Below are 9,965 nucleotides of genomic sequence, written 5' to 3'. Positions count from 1 at the left end.
GCTTTACTCTTCATTTGTAGCCTTTTACACGGACAAGAACGGAGCTTTCTTTCTTGCTCTCCCATCTGCAAACCTGCCTTCGAAAATGCTCGAACAAATCTGCTCTCTTTGTGGAATGTAATGCAATTCCATTAAATCAGTTTGCAAAGCATTGTAAAGTTTTTCTCCAACCCGGGTCTGATCATAAGTCATTCTGATTCAGAGTGTAGTTACCGCGTTCTGAATCTTCCACCAAAAGCAGTACCGCGTTTGCATTCCTTGCGCAGGCGGGCCGGTTCAAAGACAGGGAACAAGCTGACGCGCTGGTGTCACAGTACACCACGGATTCCTGAACTAGTCTGTCTGTTAAATGTAGCCCAAAGTCGTATCTGAAAGACCTCATTTGGAAGCTGTCTGTCGTTATTCAAAATGCGAGAATTGGCAGCAGAGATGCTGAATCATGGTTTGGATCAGTTCGCTCGTTAGTTTCTCATTCAATCAGCACCAGCAATGAAAGAAATTACACTCTCAGAGGAACATTTGGACTTGTGTTTTCATAACGTCGCTAGTATTAAGGTGCGTCCCGAGATCTAAGCCGTGTTGGAACTGAAACGGAAGAATCGACAGAGAGGCTACAGAATGACATCGCATTCTTTTGGTTTTCTTTAAATCACTGACGAGCAGGAAAATGTAAACGGAGAGAGCGAGTGGGAAAGTGAGGCAGTTGCAGCTCTGGTGAAATTCCTTCTTTGTGAGTCACTCAGCAACAAGAGACGTGAAGGTGATTCATGCGTGAGAGCTCTTCACATCGAGAACAAAAAGCACTCAAGGGCAGTTAGCACGTCTGTCGGAGTTGGTGTGGGGTGAGCAGTAACATCTATTACTATGTTCAGAAACTGCATTTCTAATAAGCACCATGGAGTTTAGCAACAATTATTGATTCGCTCCTTGTCGATTCCCACACTGGTTTCCTACTCAGTTGATATCCATGTGGCTCATGTCCAGGTGTGAACATCTCTGCAGCAAATTGCACGGTTAAGGTAAAAGGCAAGGAAAGTGGCATCTCGAACAGACACAGTGACTGAAACGATGCTGCACGGTATGATGTGGAACACGACCTGCTCAGCTTTGTGCATTTTCCCTGTAGTCCGGTGTGTAAACGTGAACGTTGTCCTGTTTCGAGCAATGGGTGAAATCATTCAGCAAAGCAAGAATCGAAATTGAAGTCATGTCAAGCAGCTCATGGTGATTTGACCAAATCATAACCGAACATATATTCTCACGCAGTCACAGATATATTTGTCGCTGACAAGAGTCTGAGAAGATAGTCTCAGCTTACTATTGTTTTTTTTCCGTATTGATGGGCTTTCATTATCTGCTGCGAAATTAACATTGTAGCCGGGCACATCCCAGCAGCTGTGCGAGTCGGAGAGGGACCATGGATGATCCTCAACTGAGGATCTGGGAAAATTTGACGAAGTATGGTCAGTCACAGCAAAAGTAAGGAAGTCGTTCGTTTCTGCAGTGTTTCACAATACTACCTTTCCCGTGAGCAGTCGAACAGACTAAATGATTGTGCCACAGACTGCGACGGCAAGCTCCGCTAAAAAGTAATCCTTTAAAACCAGTGTAAGCAACACAAGGTTATTGGGGTACACCGCGTGGAAACAGATACTTCGGTGTATCTCATCCATGCTCACCACATAACCAAAATTAAACAAGTCCCGTTCTACAGCATTTGGCCTCAATCCCTATAAACCCATCCTACCCAGAAACTCATCCGATTACCATTGCAATTTTCTGAGTGCAATAGCCTCCTCCACTCCCTCTGCTAGCTCATTCCATACACCCATAACCTTGTGTGTGGGAAATGTGCCTCGGGGTCCTTTGTCAATTTCAGACCTCTCAACTTAAACCTATGCTCTCGAGTTTCCAACTCACCCTAGCTTGGCTAAAACACGTAAATACTCAATTGAAATCCATTCCATAAAATCATGTCGCAGCTGTTATGCTGCCGGGAAAGTTGTCCCAGCCTATTCCACTTCACTCTACAGTCCAAACATTGACCACATCCTTGTCTATATTTTGTCACTGATTTCACTTCTATTTTTTTTACTTACTCAAGATGTCAATTACCCTGGATAACAACGAGCTATTGGAAAAAGAAAGGTGAAACGTAGAATGGCTTCAACTTTCAGTGCTGGATGCTACAGAGCCGCAAAGGGCCCGGCTGGGGCCAGTTTCTTTAGTGTAGTGGTCATCACGTTCGCCTCACACGCGAAAGGTCCACAATTCGAAACTGGGCAAAAACTGCTTTACTCTTCATTTGTAGCCTTTTACACGAACAAGAACGGAGCTTTCTTGCTCACTCTCCCATCTGCAAACCTGCCTTCGAAAATGCTCGAACAAATCTGCTCTCTTTGTGAAATGTGATGCAATTCCATTTAATTAGTTTGCAAAGCATTGTAAAGTTTTTCTCCAGCCCGGGTCTGATCATATGACATTCTGCTTCAGAGTGTAGTTGCCGTGTTCTGAATCTTTCACCAAAAGCAGTACCGCGTTTGCATTCCTTGTGCAGGCGGGCCGGTTCAAAGACAAGGAAGAAGCTGACGCGCTGGTGTCACAGTACACCACGGATTCCCGAACTAGTCTGTCTATCAAATGTAGCCCAAAGTCGTATCTGAAAGACCTCATTTGGAAGCTGTCTGTCGTTATTGAACGTGCGAGAATTGGCAGCAGAGGTGCTGAATCATGGTTAAGATCAGTTCGCTCGTTAGTGACTCATTCAGTCAGGAACAGCAATGAAAGAAATTACACTCTCAGAGGAACATTTGGACTTGTGCTTTCATAACGTCGCTAGTATTAAGGTGGGCCCCGAGATGTAAGCCGTGTTGGTACTGAAACGGAGGAATCGGCAGAGAGGCTACAGAATGACATCCCATCCTTTTGGTTTTCATTAAATCACTGACGAGCAGGAAAATGTAAACGGGGAGAGCGAGTGGGAAAGTGAGGCAGTTGCAGCTCTGGTGAAACTCCTTCTTTGTGAGTCACTCAGCGACAAGAGACGTGAAGGTGACTCAGGCGTGAGAGCTCTTCACATCGAGAACAAAAAGCACTCAAGGGCAGTTAGCACCTCTTCCGGAGTGGGGGTGGGGTGAGCAGTAACTTCTGTTACTATCTTCAGAAACTGCCTTTTCGAGTGACTTGGACAGAAACTGCATTTCTAATAAGCACCATGAAGTTTAGCAAAATTTATTGAGTCGCTCCTTGTCGATTCCCACACAGGTTTCCAACTCAGTTGATATCCATGTGGCACATGTCCAGGTGTGACCATCTCTGCAGCAAATTGCACGGTTAAGGTAAAAGGCAAGGAAAGTGGCATCTCGAACAGACACAGTGACTGAAACGATGCTGCACGGTATGATGTGGAACACGGCCTGCTCAGCTTTGTGCATTTTCCCTGTAGTCCGGTGTGTTTCGTGTTCCGTGTAAACGTGAAAGTTGTCCTGTTTCGAGCAATGGGTGAAATCATTTAGCAAAGCAAGAATCGAAATTGAAGTAATGTCAAGCAGCTCATGGTGATTTGACCAAATCATAACCGAACATATATTCTCACGCAGTCACAGATACATTTGTGGGTGAAAAGAGTCTGAGAAGATAGACTCAGCTCACTATTGATTTTTGTCCTGATGGATTGGCTTTCATTACCTGCTGCGAAATTGACATTGCAACCGTGCACATCCCAGCAGCTGTGCGAGTCGGAGTGGGACCATGGAGGATCCTCAACTGAGGATCTGGGAAAATTTCACGACGTATGGTCAGTCGGAGCAAAAGTAAGGAAGTCGTGCGTTTCTGCAGTGTTTTCAAGATGTCAATTACCCTGGATAACAACGAGCTGTTGGAAAATGAAAGGTGAAACGGAGAATGTCTTCACCTTTCAGTGCTGGGTGCCACAGAGCCCCAGCGCGGCTGGCTGAGGCTGATTTCTGTAGTGTAGTGGTCATCACATTCGCCTTACTCGCGAAAGATCCCCTGTTCGAAACTGGACAGAAACTGCTGTGTTCTTCAATTGAAGCCATATCTGTTGGCTCTATGATACTTCAGGTACAATGATAAAAAAGATGAATAATATAATGAAGTAAAATTGTCGAAGTTGTTAAATTCCAACAACTTCAGAAAATTTTGTATTCAATTATTTTAATTGCCTTTATTATTTGTGTTTGTTCACTGTTCTGTACCTCTTATTTTTTGGTTGTCTCTCTTTCTGTCGCTTCCCACTCTTTCAATACGTTTCTCCTCTCCTCTTCCCGCTTTGCTACGCATCCCCCCTGTTTTCCATTTAGTCTGCTTCACACATCCCCCACATATTTTGTCACATAGCACTGGCTTCAGCCTTGGTCATTCGCAGCTCCTAATCTCCGTTTAATCTCTCCGTGCTCTGTCATTATCACCTTTGCATCTGGAGACCTGACTCACCTTCTCTCAGCGTGGTGTAAATAGCTCCCTATTTCTCCCCATTCGTTTTTTATTTATCTTTAACAAAGGGTCAGTTATACTCGAAACGTTAGCTCTTTTCTCTCCTTGCAGATGGTGCCAGATCTGCTAGGATTTTCCAACATTTTCTGTTTTGGTTTCATATTCCAGCATCTGCAGTAATTTGCTTCTATTAATGGTTCTATGATATTGCTGGGGACATGATAACTCCAGTGTCGATGCATAAGTGGTGAACAAGCGAATGGATTCCATCTGGCAGTCGCGTGAAAAGTAGTAACAGAGATCCAGGAAAATAAGAAGAACGAATCTTTGATTTGAATTGAAGCCTGAACTCTGGTTCTCCACCGAGACCGTGACAGGTCGACTTAATATTGCATATATTTCATGTTTTGCATTGCTTTGTGAAAACAATTGAGACTGATTGATTGGCTGCAGACAACATCCAAGAGACATCAAGGGTACGGCGATCGACTTGTGCGTCTATCCCTGTCAAATGTTTAATTGCGCTGGCGAGGCTTTCTGCTTGGTGATTTCGTGGTTCACTTCGTTTGTAAATACAGCAACGCAGCTGAGATCCGGCATGGGACCAACGAGTTGCCAAGACAGCGGCAGTCGGCTTTCGAATGAACACACATCGGAATCGATCATGTGACAAGTTCTTGCAGGCGGTGAAATTAAAAGCCGCGACTGACCTTGGCGCCCCCGTAGCTAACGACGCGAGTGCTTCACGTGGCCAATGAACCCACAACTTTGGCGTGATTAGCACCACGCTCTAACCGGCTGAGCTAACCGACCAACCCAGCGGGACGGTGAAAGCAAATGCCTACATTGCCCGTGCTCACAATCACGGCGGCTATTCATTTTCTGATTTGATATCGATCGCACGCTCGTCCGAGGTATTTCTTTTCGTTGCAAAACTTTTCAACAAAAAAAAGCATTGACTTTTCCGAACGCGCACACTCGAGCTATCCACTTGCTCTGATATCCAAAATTAAGCGCAATGTCCGGACGCATGCAATTTCAATCGCAATGCCACCAGCTCAGCTGCACTTTGTCATGTTGCCAAACATCGTCTGGAGAAACGTACCTTCAACGATCGCTCACTGTGCTTCTGTAAACTCACAGACCTTTGGAGTTAGGGTTATATGCTGCTGATAACCTGCTGCGAACCTTATGCCAAGTGCATTTGAATTGTAATCTAGCAGTGGGAGTCTTTCTGCTCCCGAAGGACGCAGTTGCTTTAGAGTCAGCAACAGCGCAGAACTCAATTGGACGTTTTCCTCAATGAGTCATGTTGCTTATGCAACCTTCGTTTGACAGCATATTTAGCAAATTATCACGCCTTCCTGCAGTGTTTGTCAGCGACAGATCAGCTGCTAAGATGACTGCTTCAGACAGCATGCTACATCCTACATTTGAAAATGGAAAAGGTGCAAACGTTTACAGGCTGAACACTGTCTCACTATTTGGCCTGGCGCGTCAAAGGCTGGGAGCTGATCTTATGGAGGTTTTTCAATCATGAGGGACATGAATCGGGTAAGTAGATAAGTTCCTTTCCCTCAGGTGGGGCAGTGCAGAACGAGAGGGTATACATCTGTTGTGGGCGAGTGAGAATTCGAAAGTCAATGAGGAGCAACGGCTTCACGCATAGGATGGTGCGTGTCTGCAATAAGTTGCCAAACAAGCTGGTGATGACTGGTACAATTCCAATAGTTTTAAGGAATTTGGACGTGTATTTGAATAGGAAGGATTTAGAGAGACATGGGTCAAGTGCATGCAATCGCGGCTGAATCAGTTGAGGATATATGTTCGGACTGGACGATTTCGATCAAAAACTGTGTTTTCAGTGCTGTCCATATCTACTGGCTCTATGATATTGCAGGTAAAATGACAAAAAAGATGAATAAAATAATGAAGTAAAATTGTCGAAGTTGTTAAATTCCAACAACTTCAGATAATTTTATTTTCAATTATTTTAATTACCTTTTTTATTTGTGTTTTTCCACTGTTCTGTACCTCTTATTTCTTGATTGTCTCTCTTTCTGTCGCTTCCCACTCTTTCAATACGTTTCTCCTCTCCTCTTCCCGCTTTGCTAAGCATCTCCCCTGTTTTCCATTTAGTCTGTTTCACACATCCCCAACATATTTTGTCACATAGCACTGGCTTCAGCCTTGGTCATTCGCAGCTCCTAATGTCCCTTAAATCTCTCCGTGCTCTGTCATTATCACCTTTGCATCTGGAGCCCTGACTCACCTTCTCTCAGCATGGTGTAAATAGCTCCCTAATTCTCCCCATTACTTTTTTTATTTATCTTTAACAAAGGGTCAGTTATACTCGAAACGTCAGCTCTTTTCTCTCCTTGCAGATGGTGCCAGATCTGCTGAGATATTCCAGCATTTTCTCTTTTGGTTTCAGATTCCAGCATCTGCAGTAATTTGCTTCTATTAATGGCTCTATGATATTGCTGGGCACATGATAACTCCAGTGTCGACGCATGAGAGGTGAACAAGCGAAAGAATTCCCTCTGGAAGTCGCGTGAACAGTATTAACAGAGATCCAGGAAAATAAGAATAACCGGCTGAGATAACCGACCAACGCAGCTACCTCGCGAAAGCAAATGCCTACATTGCCCGTTCTCACAATCACGGCAGCTATTCATTTTCTGATTTGATATCAATCGCACGCTCGTCCGAGGTATTTCTTTTCGTTGCAAAACTTTTCAACAAAAAAAAGCATTGACTTTTCCGAACGCGCACACTCGAGCTAACCATTTGCTCTGATATCCAAAATTAAGCGCAATGTCTGGACGCATGCAATTTCAATCGCAATGCCACCAGCTCAGCTGCACTTTGTCATGTTGCCAAACATCGTCTGAAGAAACGTACCTTCAACGATCGCTCACTGTGCTTCTGCAAACTCACAGACCTTTGGAGTTAGGGTTATATGCTGCTGATAAACTGCTGAGAACCTTATGCCAAGAGCATTTGAATTGTAATCTAGCAGTGGGATTCTTTCTGCTCCCGAAGAACGCAGTTGTTTAAAGTTTGATTGAAGATTTGTAGCTCGGGTATCCGTTGTTGTGGTTCTGTTCGCCGAGCTGAAAGTTTTTGCTGCAAACGTTTCGTTCCCTGGCTAGGGAAACACCGAGTCAGCGGATCCAATCACTCCATACAATCAACACTGGAATTCTTGGACATCATCAAGAATACACACATAGACAAAGAAGAAACTATGGTATCATTCGACGTGACGGCACTGTTCACTTCAATTGACAAAACCCTAGTCAGAGAAACAATAGCCAACCTACTGGACATACATAACAGAACACAGGAGGCCGAACCTCTCAACAAGGACGGCACACTTAAACTACTGGACCTGTGCCTCACCACACACTTTACATTCAACAATCAGATATACGAACAAATCAACGGAACACCCATGGGATCACCAATCTCGGGACTCATAGCAGAGGCAGTTACGCATAGGTTAGAGCATACAGCCATACCACAAATCCAACCCAAACTCTGGATCAGATATGTTGATGACACCTTCGTAATCATCAAAAACACAGATATAGAAAAAACACACAGAATCATCAACGCCACACTCACAGGAATCCGATTCACACGAGAAGAGGAAAAGGATAGCCAACTCCCATTCCTAGACGTGTTAGTCGAGAGAACACCCAACGGAGAATTCACCACAAGGGTACACAGGAAACCAACACCAACAGACCAAGTCTTAAACTATGAAAGTAACCACCCCAACACACACAAACGAAGCTGCATCAGGACACTATTCAAAAGAGCCACCACACACTGCAGTACACCAGAACTGCGAAAAGAGGAAGAGGAACATCTATACAAGGTATTCGCCAAAAACGGATACCCACGAAACTTTATCACCCGATGCCTAAGAGATAGACCACGGAACGAGGACATGCCACAACCAAGAGGACTAGCCACACTACCATACGTCAGGAGCGTCTCAGAACTGACAGCCAGACTACTGCGACCCTTAGGACTCATAACAGCACACAAGCCAACATCCACGCTCAGACAACAACTCACTAGAACAAAGGACCCAATACCCAGCATGAGCCAAACTAACGTAGTTTACAAAATACCATGCAAGGACTGCACAAAACACTATATAGGACAAACAGGAAGACAGCTAACAATCTGCATCCATGAACATCAGCTAGCCACAAAACGACATCACCAGCTATCCCTCGTAGCCATACACTCAGACACCCAGGTACATGAATTTGACTGGGAAAACACCATTATCATAGTATAAGCCAGACAGAGAACAGCCAGAGAATTCCTAGAAGCATGGCATTCATCCCCTAACTCCATCAACAGACACATGGACCTGGACCCCATATACAAACCACTACAGCTGAAACTGACACCCGGAAGCGGCAAGAACATCCATCAACAGACATATCGACCGGGACCCCATATACAAATCACTGCAGCTGAAACTGACATCCGGAAGCGGCAAGAACAAAACAATATAAATACCGGAAGAAACATCAAAGCAGCACTTCACACGAGGCTCCAACAGCTCTGATGATGTTCCCTAGCCAGAGAACGAAACGTTTGCAGCAAAAACTTTCAGTTCGGCGAACAGAACCAGAAGAACGCAGTTGCTTTAGAGTCAGCAACAGAGCAGAACTCAATTGCACGTTTTCCTCAATGACTCATGTTGCTTATGCAACCTTCGTTTGACAGCATATTTAGCAAGTTATCACGCCTTCCTGCACCGTTTGTCAGCGACAGATCAGCTGCTAAGATGACTGCTTCAGACAGCATGCCACATCCTACATTTGAAAATGGAAAAGGTGCAAACATTTACAGGCTGAACGCTGTCTCACTATTTTGCCTGGCGCGTCAGAGGCTGGGAGCTGATCTTATGGAGGTTTTTCAATCATGAGGGACATGAATCAGGTAAGTAGATAAGTTCCTTTCCCTCAGCTGAGGCAGTGCAGAACGAGAGGGTATACATCTGTTGTGTGCGAGTGAGAATTCGAAAGGCAATGAGGAGCAATGGCTTCACGCATAGGATGGTGCGTGTCTGCAATAAGTTGCCAGACAAGCTGGTGATGACTGGCACAATTCCAATAGTTTTAACGAATTTGGACGTGTATTTGAATACTAAAGCTTTAGAGAGACATGGGTCAGTGCATGCAATCGCGGCCGGATCAGGTGAGGATATCTGTTCGGAATGGACGAATTCGATCAAAAACTGTGTTTTCAGTGTTGTACATATCTGTTGGCTCTATGATATTGCTGGTAAAATGATAAAAAAGATGAATAAAATAATGAAGTAAAATTGTCGAAGTTGTTAAATTCCAACAACATCAGATAATTTTATTTTCAATTATATTAATTACCTTTTTCGTTTGTGTTTTTTCACTGTTCTGTACCTCTTCTTTCTTGATTGTCTCTCTTTCTGTCGCTTCCCACTCTTTCAATACGTTTCTCCT

Source organism: Hemiscyllium ocellatum, unplaced genomic scaffold (genome assembly GCF_020745735.1).
Source record: "Hemiscyllium ocellatum isolate sHemOce1 unplaced genomic scaffold, sHemOce1.pat.X.cur. scaffold_302_pat_ctg1, whole genome shotgun sequence".
Lineage (NCBI taxonomy): Eukaryota > Metazoa > Chordata > Chondrichthyes > Orectolobiformes > Hemiscylliidae > Hemiscyllium > Hemiscyllium ocellatum.
This window is presented reverse-complemented; position numbering follows the sequence as displayed.